Genomic DNA, 14,056 nt, shown 5'->3' with positions numbered 1-14,056 from the left:
TTAGCACTTAGGGCTAATAATTATGTGTTAAAATCAGATTCTGATTTTTGTATGGGTGCTATATATTTTTCTTCTATCTAGAAGTGTAAATACAATACAAAGGAAATAGCAGATGGAAAGAACTCAGTGGGATGTCAGAACTTGTTCCCAGCCATATTCTAGTAGTGCTCCCTCCGGTTACCATTAGCAGAACTCCTTCCCAAGGTCTCTGGTGGAAGGAAGTGGCGGAGTTCATGGCTTGCTACCCTCACCACTGTTTACTTACATGGGAACAGCAGCTGGTCCAGTAAACACCATAGGGTGGTATAACCCTTTCATTCCATTATTTTGCTCACTGGCTGTCTGTCACAAGTGTCAAATTCTAAGCCCTCAGTGGGCAGAGTCTGCAGCTGTTGCTGATTTCATCAGCTTCCACAATAGCTGCATCCTCAGTACAGACATGTGCCAGTGGCAAAGGTTAGATTTATGTTTGGGGTTTTTTTGTTTTACAATAATGCCTATACTCCTTAAGCTAAATGAAATCTTCTTTGTTCTTTGCCTTGTACAAAAAATAGTAATATTAAAAAACATCCCCTGGGAATTTAAAAATCTTGACAGATTTAATAATCTAAATATCTAAGAGCACAGTAATTGTGCTCTTTTAGACTTGTTACAGAGTGAAATAAAACACCCACATCCCAGCCACTACTATCTTTTTGCAGCTGGTGAAGGACAAAGGGAAGAATCTTGTTAGAAAAGAAGGAACTTATTGTTAGCTACTGATTGAACTAAGAAGAGAGCCAGCATTTAGATTTCTCTTCACAAAATATTGGATGAAGTTGCTTGTCACTGGACTGTAGTCTCTGTATATCAGCAATGTTAACCTTCAAAACAAACAGCAGCAAAACAATTCTTTTGATCAGTTGTTGAATCTCACATTGAAACTTTCATGTTTTTTGGACATCCAAGTGGACACAAGATTTCTTTGCTTGGATTCTCTTTGCCTTCTAGGGTTAGATTTCATATGACCTGTAGCTTTGTAGGAACGGCATCTGTATCCCTTTCCCACATGTGGAGGGAAAGATGGACAAATTCTGCTGTATCTCAGAGCAGGCTGTTTTGAGTAACTGCAAAAGTAAATGTTCAGCAGCATCAGCACAGTGTCAGACTGCGGGATGTCTAAAGTGTAAAACATGGAAATGAGTCATGTGGCCCTCACGCTTGCAAAAGTTTTCTCTCATCTGTATGCCGTGAGTAGACTTAATTAATGAAAGAGTGAATGGGGTAGAGAGGACTTAAACCTGCTGATTACAAAGGACATTCCACTATCTAAGAAGAGGTGTCCATACATTGTGGCTTTGAGTAATTTATTCCATGTTTAAATAGTGTTCTCTTAAAATGCATAATGTGGGTGTTTGCCCTGAGCTCCTGACAACAAAAAATTTGGGCATAAATATATTTTCTTTTTTAACAAAGGAATTAAGCCAGAGGTGTGGTTGTTTTTTCTCAGCCTAGGCCATCCATATGATAATATAACAGTAACTTGCAAAATGCCTCAAAACCTCACAGAACATAGACAAGTGATGGTAGTAGGATTAATTTCTAAGTTTTTTTGTTGCATTTTTTTAAATTGTGTTTTGCTTGGTTGGTTTTTTGGTGCATTTTTTTTTATGGTGTAGTGGTTTTTATTTTTTTTTAATTGATTCATAAAGTAGATCAGGGCCTGACACTTTCTGGAAAACAGATAACAAACTGAAGGAGGCATGATGACATACTTCACAGATCTGAGCATCTTCTCTGGAGATCTTTCAGCAGTTGCCAGGCATCACTGGGGCATTATCAAGGAGAATCAGCATGGGTAGGGCATTGGGGGTTTTCTTCCAGCAAGGAGGCAGACGCTGGAAGAAATGCTGTCTGCATTGTGCAGCCACCTTGCCAGGAAGGAAAAATGTCTGCAACTCATGCAATCCCTGCCATCTCTGGCAGACTTATTTCGGTGGGTGTTGTGATGCAGGCTTTTGTTCTCTTAGAACTGGAAGGAGACATTTAAATGGTAACTTTTGAATGTGGTATTTAAAAACTTTCAAATAAGTAAGTGTTCAGAACAGCTATTCCCAAAGCAGCTTGCTTTCTTTAAAAGTCTCGTGGGACTTTTGTTCTTATTTTTTTGTTAGTTTGTTTTTCTTGACTTTTCTCACATTTTCTTCACATTTCTCCCCCATCCCCCCAAAAGATTCAAAATTACTGTGTAGCATAGCAGAAAAAACAACCAGTCGAGGTGGAATCCCCCCCAGTATTCCTTTTTGTCTAAATCCCAGTGAAAGTCAGTGGTGTTGGTGCTCCAAAACCAGTTAATTATTTTAAAAATCCTACCTAAATAAAGCTATGTACCATCTTGGTTTTGCTGAGTAACATTTGCAGAGCCTGCACTGTAATAGAGCATCTCTTCATTGACAGAGGAGGACAAAACATTTTTAGATATCCAGTCTGGAGGTAGGGGTCATGTCAGTTAGAGAAAAAGTAGCAGTATTTTTCACTCCAGTGTCTGTTGGATGAATGAAGTTGAAGATGAAGCTGTGTTACCAGTCAGCTAAATGCTGGTAGCTATGGAGAGAAGCAGCAGCTAATTGAAACTAATAAATCTCTTCGTGCTAGATAGTCTTGTCCAAGAAAGTAAAAGGCATGTGGTAACAATGAGTATAATTATATTTCATTTTTGTTTTAAGGTTACAGTCACAGATAGAGTTATGCCATTAGCTGTTTAATTGCAGTATTAGAAATTCAGCAGGGCATGGTGTGAATGAAGCAGTTTCTTTATATACATAAGTGACACACAGGAACTTCATTTTTGCTGTCTTTCAAAATTTCTCCTTCATTGTATGCTTTCTCTTGGAGCAGAGATTTTGAAATCTGCCAAAGGCATCACAGTACTGGTTAACAGTCAGACTTGATGATCCTAAGGGTCTTTTCCAATGTAAATGTTTCTATGATGCTATCCTGTGGTTTTATCTAACTTCTCTGACAGGTTTCCACTTCTCAGTCTGGCTCTACAGATCCAAAGCGCCTATTCAAACTCTGTGTGTAATGCAAGAGAGCAAATACTTGCCTCATTAACTAAAAATTTGGGAGAGGCAAGTGACTTGTCGAGCTGTAGAGTGGAATCCTTTCATCTAGGCACTCTTGTATGGTTTTTGGACTGAAATATTGACATTTTAATACTGTGCATCTACAGAAAGCAGTAAGTGAAAATGAAACAGAGTTGAAAAATGTCTTGGTCAGAACTTTGCACGCAAAAACTGTGAAAGAAAACATTTCATAAGTGTATGTTAGTATAGGTAAGGTTTTCTGTTCAAAATAAGTAGTCTTATTTCTGAAGTTTTGTGTTTGAAACACTTTGAAACAAAGCTTTTCAGATACGAAAAGAAACCTACTAAATTATTGGAAGTATATTTTCGAAACCATTGTTTTGAAAATAAATTAAGCAAAAATAAATGAAACAAAAATAAACACATCATCCTTTTGATTTGCTAAAAATTGAAGACATGCATTGTTTTAGATTGTTATGCTGTAACTTTTTTTTTAATTGCCAGCAACTGCAAAAGGTTCAGCCTTGACCAGGAGTTCTTACATCTGTATGAGAGCTCTCTGATACAATGATCTCTGAGGTTAGTACTTCTGCATTGCACTATGTTTCAAATACTGCGATGGTCCTACCTACAGTTACAGACTCCAGTGTGACTGTTCCTCTGTCTCTCTGAAGTCAAAGTAATATGGTGGTAAAATTATAAACAGGAAAGTAATTAAATAGAATTTTAATTTTTTTGTCCCCTGGATTTTTAAAGGAAGTCGACAGCTATTCAGCGATTTCCACAAACCGATGTACCCTTTGGATTTCATGTAAGTCCTGTTTTAAGAGCTAAAGTGGAATATGAGTTTTGCTGGTTATTTTGCAGGGTAGTTAGCTTTACATTCATTATTTTATTGCATGCAGTACTCAGCTGCTTCTGGTCACCGACATTAACCAAATTGTTCAGATATTTTCAGTTTAAATATGAAAGGAAAGAGAAAACCCGAAACAGAATTTCTTCATTTTTTTCCTCATGATGGCATTTCATTGCATCCTTCATTATTTCTGACCGTGTTTAGGCTCATTTTTGCTTTATCCTGTGCCTACAGAAATAAAAGTAGCAAAGTGCCTTTAAAATAAAACAAGCAAGACAATTGATTTAAGAAAAAAATAGAAGGAGGTGCCAAACTATACCCTGGTATTCAAATGCACATTCAAATACATAATGAGAAGTCCACAATGAGACCTTGAATTTTGTGGTCAAAAATCAAATATCTGGTCTCACAACCACATGTGAAGTTCTAATATGGTATATGGACTGATTAAAAATAATTTTTAAGAGGTTATGAGAAAAGACTTACCTAGGAAGTACAGCCTTACTTAAGATTTAAGCCATTACATAAATGTAAAGCACTTGGCAACAAGAGACCATACTCATCAAAAAAGATGTCCTAGTTCATTATTTTTGGTCTGAGAAAAATTTGGTTCTTTGCTTAAAGCTACTCAGTGTACCAGCAAACAAACATTACAGAAATAGAATCAAAATGCATTTTTTCCTTAATCAAATAACATAGCACCTTAAATAAATTATTAACATTATTTTACAGCCATGTGAAGTGTGAGATATAATCCGTTAATATACAAAATTGATGCACCCCTCCCATGCAAAATCAGCCTATTTCTGTCTGGGTTGGAAGTGGCACAGTTCCAAGTGACTGGAAATCTCAGGGGCTTTGTTTGTTTATTGCTGCTGTGCAGTACAGTTTCAACTGGACAGCTGTGCTAAACTGATGTAACCTCAGGCAGAGCTGGACATACAAATGGGCAGACACACTCAGAATTCATTGGACTGTATATCCAAGTGTTTTAATCAGAGCTGATTAACCTAGCTGAGCATCAAGCCCTCCTTTCTCCTTCGTGCACACCTCTAATCATCCTGTCATGTGAGGAAGCAGTTTGCTCTTCTTTCCCCTCTTCCTTCCCATAGTACAAGTACTACAGATTCGAGTTTTCTGTCAATTTGTGGTATGTAGGTCTCCCTTCCCTGGCCAGTTCTTTTGAGGTGAGAAATGTTTCTTTGCTGGGCTCTGGTGCTTGCTTCAGGGAACGATGGAAATTCAGAAGTATTCTTTGGCTTCTCAGAGCTTCAGTTCCGTTCTACTGGATTTGGAGGATTTGATTGCAATAAGAGCCATGCCTGTGGAAAAGCAAACAGACCTCAGAGATCATTTTTTAAAGCAGGAGCACCTTTGGAACAGTAACACAAGCTCTGACAGGGTGAGCACAGAAGAAGAGGAAAGAAGGGAGGCCAGAGACATCCATGACTAATACAGCAGTAGTCCAGACAGACCTGAATCTTATGACAGATTTCTACTATGCCATGGACTAGCTTGACTCTGATCCCACTGAAATCAGACTTCAAGGAGGGACAGAAGGGTACCACTGATTGATTTTATAATCATTCTACCTTTCAGTCCTGTTCTGATCAAGTGCTGGAGTTTGCTTAAAGCATCCACAAATTGATTTTAGAGGTAGCTCACTGCTACTGCTGACGATAAATGATTAATGAAATAACATACACTTCCTCTGCCTTTTGTGTGCCAAGTTTGTGCATGTCTACATTCAAATACAGATGAAAAATTAAATTTGTTTGGCTTAAGCAGTTTTCACTGACAGCATAACTCATTCCTCTGGAGTTCCTGGATAAGCTGAAGCCGAAACTATTTGTTCTTCTTTCACTGCCCAGTTCCTGAAAGCTGGGATTAGAGCTGGCTTGCTTTATATCAAAGTTGTCCTGAGACACACTGACAGCCAGGGCAAATAAGCTGTCACTTTCCCAATCCTCCAGTTCAACCACACTTTAGTATAAGACCTTAGAGAAGGACTAGACTTAGTTGCAGATAATACTGGAAATTCCACATGACTTTCAGTAATTACATGAAAATGGGTTTCTTGATACCATTTTTAAAATTGCCTAATATTTGACAAGAATCATATGTCTACATATTCTTCCTTTTTCATGTTGGAAGTATTGATAAATTCATGTCTTGCAATAATGATAGTTGCAGTGAAAACATAGTTTTTAGATTAGAAGATTAGAACTAGTTTTTGTTGAACACATGTCTGTTTTATCTTGACAGTTAATTTATCTCAGCATTTTTCCAGGATGAAGAGAGTGTCACTCCTGTTAAATGGAGACTCCTTCTGACTGATAGAAATGTTAGTTTGCATTAGCAATTGCACCAATACCAAATACAACTTCATTTTAGAAGAAAGTGTGACGTTTTTAATCCCACCTATTGATTAAGTAGGGTGACCAAGAAGGAAATGTGGGAAGACTTCCAGCTTAAGGATCTGTCTTTTAAAAGTGTTCAAAGATTTTTGCAAGCACATCTAGTAAATATAGGACCAGTAGTAAATATAGGACCAGTTCTGATTTACAGTATGATTAGTGCCATTACTCTGGAATCATGAGTTGGCCAAAAAATGTTACAAATCAATTAAGTCCATATTCCAAAACTGAAACATGGTTGAAAAAGAAAAATACACATAAATGAGAGTTCATCATTAGACCATCCTGTAGCTGGATTATTGTTCTATTGTTCTCAACGAGTATATAATATATGAAGATACTAAGCATGCTTACCAGCTTGTTCATGTGAATTTAGTGGTGCCTTAGTTTAGGACCTACTCCAAAGGGCACAGTTTTCAGCAGAATCAGAAATGTGTATCACTTCAGGGTGTATCATCAGTACAAATTAACAACTGCCATTTTTGAAAGTGTGGATAGTGTAGCAGATGGAGGTAAAATTTTGAATTTCCAGGATTTGTACTATGAGTGTGTGAAGGTCCGCCCGAAATGAACGGGTGACGAATGATTTTTGGGTGCAAAAATAACCAACACAAGGCACAGGGGTTTTGCAGTAACAAATCAACAAGGTGCAGTTTTATTGATTATAACCACAGCTAAATATGCGTTTGGTTAAGGGATCCGGGGAAGAGAAGGGTAAGACAAGGAAAAAAAGGGAGGAAAGAAGGTCAGGGAATGGGGTATAGCTACCAAGACGTGATGTCTTCAGGGTCCTGCCGCCGAAACTCACTGGTACACGTCTTGGGGAGATCTCAAAGGACAGTCGGGCCGAACCCCAATATATATACTGTTCTTGGTTGGGGGAAGGTAACTGAAATTAGGTTTCCATGGAGGGGAGAAGTCCATTGTTTTCATGGCCGAATGCTCACATGTACGTTAAGTTTTCCCCCTCCCTGAGTTGGGAGGGAGTACAGTCCCAGTCTCTGGAAGGAGGTTGCCAGGGGGGTGCCATGGGGGTGCCATGGGGGTGTCAATAGGGTGCCAGAGGGGTTCTTGGTTCCTTGATGAGGGGATTCGCATCTCTGTTGGTCCGTCACGGTGGTTGAAGACAGGCAAGAGGGGTCTTCTCATGGAGCGGGAGGGAGCCACCCCAGAGCTCAGTCCAGCCAGCTCAGGAGTTTGGAAGAAAGTCCAGTTCAATTGTCCAGAAAAGGGCAGCATGCCCCCTTCGAGTACAGCATGGCGTGTTCTGCAAGCATCACTTGTGAACACACTAGATAAGCAGGAGGCTTTCTTTCCCAACTGGCTCAGCACTTTTAACTCTTCGGTAGTCTTTTCTCATGACAATTGTGAGGCAAAAAATGAAGGATTTTCGGATGGACTTCTACAGAGTGTACTAAAAAAGACAAGTTGCAGCCTCAAATCCTACATCTTCTATGCTTACTCATTCCTTCAGAAAACACCTTTTAATTACTTACTGCTTCCAGTGCATTGAATACAGACTTTTCCTTTGATACTGCAGGTTTTCCAAAATACCAAAGCAATGTGAGAGAAACATCATCTGCATGCTTTGCCAAACAGATTGACTTTGGCTGCCCACATAAATTTTCTGGATCTTTTGATCAAATATTTCACAATGTTTCATTTCTTGCAAGTTTGGAATTCATGCCAAATATGGCATCCAGCAGTGAGATAAGACTGAATTCTTTCATGTGAACTACAGTGGAGTTTTAAAATTCTTATTTGTGATAAATATTCTGTATACACTGTTACAAACATTGCTCAAAAAATTTATTCCTCAAATAATTTGAACATACTGTTGTTGTTTTTGAACTCAACCAACTTAACATTAATTCTCAGAAAGATATTTGTTCCAATGCTGGTACAAGTACTACTGCTTCTTATTTCATAAACGTGTTCAAATACATATTGCTAGTTTTTGTTATTATCCAAAATTGAAATAGTTGGTGAAAATTATATTTTTACTGGAAAATGATGTTTGAATATTGGAAAACAAAAAGCAGACAGGGCTTACCCACTGAAGGCAGTGGGACTTTTTCTGAAATTTTCATTTAGTATGTCTGACAGAAATGGGCTTCATGCTGTTTCAGTTCCAAAAACATTGTTGGGAAACATAATAGCTGATCGTTTTTATACTGGAATACTCAGTACAGCCAGATTACCTGTTACTTAAGACATCTTAAGTAAAAACAAACAGGTGTAAAAGAGTGCTCCCAGGATTGGAGGGATCCTATGAGGAAGAATAACAAAGCTTAGCCAGCATGTTCAGGCAAAACAAAAAGATGGGTAAGATTGTATTCTATAAATATATTAGAAAAAGTGCTTTTTAAGCTAAGGAAATGCTGACACAAGAACAAGTGGATATAAACTATTTTTTTTAAAGGTTTCTGATTCTTAAAGAAATGAGACTCTATGAAGCTCTCCCCTAAGAGTAGCAAGAGCCAAAGCACCAAAAAACCCAACCCCCAAACAAAAAAAAAATCTAATTGATTATAAGCAGAGCCATCATATGAAAAAGATTATATGTCATGGTTGCCTACAAAAACAAGGGACGGAACTTAATGACCCAAGAGTCCCTTCCAATCTGCTGTTATTAATTAGATGTATGAGTATCATGGGAGCTCTTCTAGCCTCCAGCAAGAAGATCCTTTTATTTGTGTAACTTCTTACTAATATCACTGCAAATCTGCAGATCCTCATTGACATGTAGGTGATATGAATTCTTGGATCAAATTCTAGGGAAGGGTTCATGATCCCAGAAGAAAATTCTGTATCTGGCTTCTGTTTTCCATCTTGATTTTGCATGCAGCTTCTGTTTCAATTCCTGAAACTCCCTTCTATTCATTGCTTCATTTTTTCTTCTGAAGATAACATTTCTTATTGAGGAATTAATTAAATAATCATTAAGAATACATTTATAATTAAAATTCATATTATTGCGAATAGTTTTACATGCAGAATACCTGTCGCCAAGACCTGAGTGTTCTTGTCACTGTGAAATCTGTCCAAGTGGAGGGTTCAGTGGCTTTCAGACACTTGAACCAACATTATAGTTTTCATTACTGCAGGTCAGGTCTTGTGCCATAAAAACTGAAGCACATACTTCTTATAGGATCAGTGGGTAAATGTTAAGGTAGCCTAAGCTTCCAGTGTCAGTGGGGAAAAAATTGTAGTGGGAACCTCTGAAAATGAAGTTCTTGCTCTGGTAGTATCATAGACAATGACACAGTTGTCCTTTATGAAGCTCCATAGTACAATACTTTTTGAGACTGAATCCTTATCTGACTACTTACAGTCACTTCAAAGTCTTCACTAAAGTATTTCCTTTACACAGGATATAATCTGGCTATTTCTGCCTCTGTTGCTTCACCTGTAAATCAAGGCAGTGTGTTGAGGTCTGCACATACTTGCAGGGGATATCTGGAGTCTCTGAGAGAAAGACCTGCTTGTAAATTATTATGAAAAAGGTTTTTCCTAGAAAACACATATTGCGTTGCAAGTTCTAACTTGCTATGATGATAGATAGGAATGGAAAGATTCTTATTAGTTTGGCTGGTAAACTCCAATGACTTCAGTTACTGCTTTCAATTGTTCAGGGGTTCTCTAATGTGCTGTTTTCACAAGGAAGTTCACCAATGGCAATAACCCCAGCAGTTCTTACTGTTCATGAGCTTGCTGTGTGAAAGCCATGATCCATTTGCTCATGGCAGCAGCCATGCCAGGTCTGCCTGCCAGGCACCCACTGCCAAGAGAGAAGTATGGTACCAAGAGAGAAGTATGGTACCAGCATCTGAAAGGAATACAAGACAGCCTTCAAATGCTGAATAAAGAGGACTGAAATTTTCTTGGCTCTCCATTCCAAGTGGAAAGGATTTGATTCTGTCATTTTCCCTTGGCAGTGTTTTATCTTTGTACTGAGAAGAGTGTATTTCATCCTATTCTGGACACTGTAATCAATAATCCTAGAATTTTATTGCATTTTAAAAAATAATTTATTAGGTCAAACCTCTGCCTTTGACAAGATTTGTGTCACTGTTAAAGCTTTTAAATTCAATCCTGACAATTAAACCAATGAAAAAAAACCCCATAATGCCATTATTTCACTTTGCACTGCAGAAGATAGCTGAATGTCTTCTATCTGGAATTCTAAAACACAACCACTAATCTGTGGCAAGCACAGACCAAGAACAAACTTGCAGGAAGAAATCTGCAGCTCTCTTTAGACATAGGCCAAGAGGTTTCTTTGGCCATGGGCTTGCAAACTGTGCAAGCACTTTTTTTACCCAAAACCCTGTAGCATGTGAATGGAAAAGAAAGATATTTTATCCAAAGTAAGTCAGTCTGAAACCCCTGCTGCCTTTTTGCTGTAAAATGGAAGCTGAAGTGATTTTCATTATCATGTGCCACCCAAAATGCTGATTTTCTACTTGGTCTTTTCTCAGTATTTTCTGTATGCATGACAATTTGCAGTTTCTTGGAATGCTTCTCAGTACGTTACAAGCAACAGCAAATGCAATTTACTTAAATTTAGGCAGTTACATGTTTTAGAAAGGCAAACTGTGTTCCTTTTCTAGTAAATAGATGAACTGAGTTCATAAATATCAGATCACCTTTGTTTATGCAGAGAACATGGGCAAAGGCAAGACTGTGCCTGTAAGAGTAGTCAGGAGAGCCTCCTTGCTTTATGATGTTCATGTTCCTATTTCCCATTTAAAACCACTATAATCTATACTGCTGTGTATCTTCAGGGACTAACAGCCAATTTAATTTGTTAATTTTTTAACAACATTGGGAAATGGAAAATACAGTATATGCATGGAATATTGTCATTTGGTCTGGAGGACATTTCAGTGTATGTTTTGGCCAGTTTGATTTTTTATAGATATATATTAGCTCTATCTTGGTCCCATTGCCAGTGCAAATAATTTTGAATTTAACTGAAAAAAATTCTGCTTTGTTTCTTCATATTTAAGATAGCAATTGTTTTGTCTCTGTGGTAGTCCTAAATTCCAAGATCTGCTGACTTCTTCCCCCTCTTCCTTATGACTTGCAGGATAGATGCATCCCAGTGAGGTTTTGGAGGAAGGCAAATCTGCCCATATAAGGAAACACATGGAAAGCCATTCTGGAAGCATAGAAAGCATAACCATTTATCAAACAAATAAAATCTGTTGTTTTAGAAGGTGCTTTGAGTTTACTTCTTTTCACCTTAGAGTTTGTGTCTCACAGAGGTCACCAAGCTTTATTATTTGGTGAAACTGGGTGGTTTTGGGATCTTTTGATTTGGACAATTTAAAATATGAAGTTAAAATCATTAGCTGCACTTCCATCTCTTCAGCTGGCATCTAAGAACAGTCTTCAGTTGACATCTCAAAGGGAAGAAATCCCTACTCTGATCTTTTTACTTTTTCTATGACATCTGGATTTTCATTGCATTGCTTGTAGGATATTCAACCTATTTAAAACACCACTTACTGAGGTCAGTAACTTTGATTACAAAGTTCCCAGTCAGGAAGAAATCAACTTTACCTCAGCATCCTTCTGCTCTTACACAGGGACTCACCATGAGAGAGGTTAAAAGTGTCTGAATATCCATGTAGACTCATCTGGATTCTCATGATGTAGATAATCAGGGTATCCTCTTCCTGTATTTTTTCCTTTTTTTGTTATAAGTATGTTCATTTAATCTGCAAGTTATTCAAGCAGCTTTCAAACATATTTATAGTTCCTGAAGGTCTTTGCTACTGTTTCTCTTGAGTTGGAGCTGGATTTATTTGCCAATTAATATAAACTTTGATTTTATGAGCCATGTTATGAACGGTACAAAATAAAAGGTAGGGGATTTAAAATGTTTTTCTGTAATTTGTACAGGTAGCATAGTCTTTTGAGAATGTGGCAAAATCTTAATTCCAAATTAAAACAGTTTAAACTCGTGAAGATTGTTGCCTCTGTTTCACTGGTTTGGGAAAACAGACTCAAGAGACTGTACCACTACCTGCTCAACATGTTCAGTTCCAGACTTTCCAGGCTGCTATTCAGAAACCCTATATAGTTCCATTTCCAGTTAAAGTTAGTATTAACAGTGATGAACACCTTATGCTTGTCATTCTTAAAATTTCAGAATTTTTTACATTCTGGCAATCCCTATACTTGAGTCTCAAAGCAAGCAATTTTACATTGCATTGTATTCCAAAGCCTTCAGTACCTGCCCTTTGAGGATTCATTTCCTTCTCTTGGTACAAACACAAGGACTAAGATGTCTAAAAGTGGGACCCTCAAAATGAATGGACATATTCTGGGAAAAGACATTAAATTACTTACAACAGGATTTACTATAGTTATCATTAGAAGAGAGAAAATCAGGAAATTGTAATTCCTTATGCTCTAATTGTTGTCTTTGGTCACATGAAACCAAAAGGAATCTCTGAAAGCAAAGACTCTTATTTTCTGTTTGAGTGCAAGAGCAGGTGTCCAAGGCACGTTAAAAATATGTCATCTGATCTGCTTTCTCTGTATGATCCAAAACATGCCATCAGTGTTCTTCAGGTTAGATATGTCAGAATGCATAATGATGCTGACCGAAACCGGAATTCTGTACTTACCGTCAAATAAAAAGAAGCCAAAGTTCCCATATAAGACTAATTTATAAGCTGGTGATCTATTTTTCTTTGCAACCATTATACCATTCCTGCTGGGACACAAGGTAGAAAGTGAACAGTAGTACCAGAAGAAGTCAGATTACTTTCTTTATACTGTTTTAGGGTGTTGGGTGAGACAGATGGGTTTTGGTTTGCTTTGGGTTTTTTTGGTGGGGATGGGGTAGACTGTTAGATTTTTGGTTTTCTTGTTTGTTTTTGAGAGGCAAAAAGGCAAAAAAACCCCAGTAGATGGAGCACAATGTTTGAAAGGTGCATGGATTTCAGACCAGGACTAGGTTATGTCCCTCCTATTCAGAGTACAAGCAGAGTGAGGCTGGGTCAATCTGCACCCAATGGGGTAGACAAGTTCTGTGTGGTGTTTTCAAGTGGGTACCTGTTTGTGTTACGTAAGGATGAAAGTCTTGGCAAATAGTCTTGTATGTGTCTTCCCCTGTATAAATAACTTCAACAGCTTTGTTGAATAAATCAGGATTGATTTAATATATACAGTCCTTGAACACTTTTCAAGTTTTTTCCATAAATCTCTTGATTTCACAACCTGTTTATGGTGATCTCTTACGAGGCGAAGTGGCTGCAGTGAGAGCTTCACTCAGTGCCTGTAGATGTAACATATCTCTTCACTGTGAGAGAAGAGCAGTAAGATTTACCAGCACACTATTCCAGCTTCTGTAAATGAAGTATCCTTTATGCCCTCACTCTCTTACTAAGGATAAGTTTTCGTCTTTTCTTCAAACGAGGGAGAAACTGCAGGAATTTGATGGAATGGATCTGTATGAACGAAATCTGCATTTGGTACACTGGATGCATTACTGTGTATGATTTTGTGAATGCCTGCATATGAGAGTTGTTGGAACTGTCATTTAAACTCATTTTATAAAAGGAAAAGTGCAGACAGCTGTATTAACCTTGGCTAAAACATCTGTGCTGTAGTTTCTCTTAGGGCCTCAGATTTTCCTATACTTCCTCAGTTTGTGGCTATGGAGAGAAGGAAAACATTTTTTTGAATGCTCAAATGAATCT

This window comes from Melospiza melodia, chromosome 2, assembly GCF_035770615.1.
Source record: "Melospiza melodia melodia isolate bMelMel2 chromosome 2, bMelMel2.pri, whole genome shotgun sequence".
NCBI lineage: Eukaryota > Metazoa > Chordata > Aves > Passeriformes > Passerellidae > Melospiza > Melospiza melodia.
The sequence above is the reverse complement of the archived record's forward strand: the minus strand, read 5'-3'. Positions refer to the sequence as shown.